The sequence below is a fragment of the Asparagus officinalis genome, chromosome 2, assembly GCF_001876935.1.
Source record: "Asparagus officinalis chromosome 2, Aspof.V1, whole genome shotgun sequence".
Taxonomy (NCBI): Eukaryota; Viridiplantae; Streptophyta; class Magnoliopsida; order Asparagales; family Asparagaceae; genus Asparagus; species Asparagus officinalis.
In genome coordinates, this window is record NC_033795.1 from 10,147,302 (window position 1) to 10,148,191 (window position 890).

The window sequence follows — 890 nt, forward strand, 5'->3', positions numbered from 1 at the left end:
ACCCCCGGCCCCCCCCCCCCCCCCCAACCCAAAAAAAAAAAAGACCCACACTCCAAAAAAAGGTAATAGTAGTAATAATAAAGTCACGGTAGTTTGTTGAAATTTACCCTTAAAAGTGTCTTTGTTACCATTAGTCTGGCATGTATATTTGCTTATGTCTATATATTCTCTACGTTGTGGCTGTAGAAAGTGATCCATGACTACTTGACCTACCATTTGATGGTAAGTTTCCTAGGAATAATATCTCATTTTTTGGTCAGCCTAATATAAACTAGTCAAACTAATAAGCAGGACCACCAGAAAGAGATCTTTGAAGTTCTCTGGAGTCTGGACTGAGCTTTTTGAATCCTTTGGACTCGTGACCAAATTGAAGAGGAATGTCTCATGCCTTGTATATTATACAATTTAAAGTTTGTGAGTGTTGGTTTGAATGAGGCTAATTAGTCCATTGGAGAGCTGACTGAAACTTGGTAATATATGTTTATTGTTTGTATTTTCTATAATGTAGACCTGTATAGTATTTGTGAAAATAGCCTCGTTGACAATTAAGATCTGCTCTATAAATTCAGAAAGGTCTTGCAAATAGCAGCCAGACGGCACAGGAAATTTCCTGTACACTATGCCTTGGTCATCAAGAGATGTTGCTTAAACCTTTATTAAATGTGTTCCTTCAGTTTTTCTTTTTTTCTTGCAATAAACATATCAATATCAGTATATGTTAGATTTGTCGACATCAGTTGGTTATATTCAAGGTTTAGGCCTCATTACCAAGTACCAACCATATGGAAATACTTTTTATGGTCTTCCTTCTGGGCAAGGTGCTCATTTTCTTGGTTGCATGAGTTTAACCTTCATTGTCATCAAATTGAGTAACCCTTTTTGACAACTGC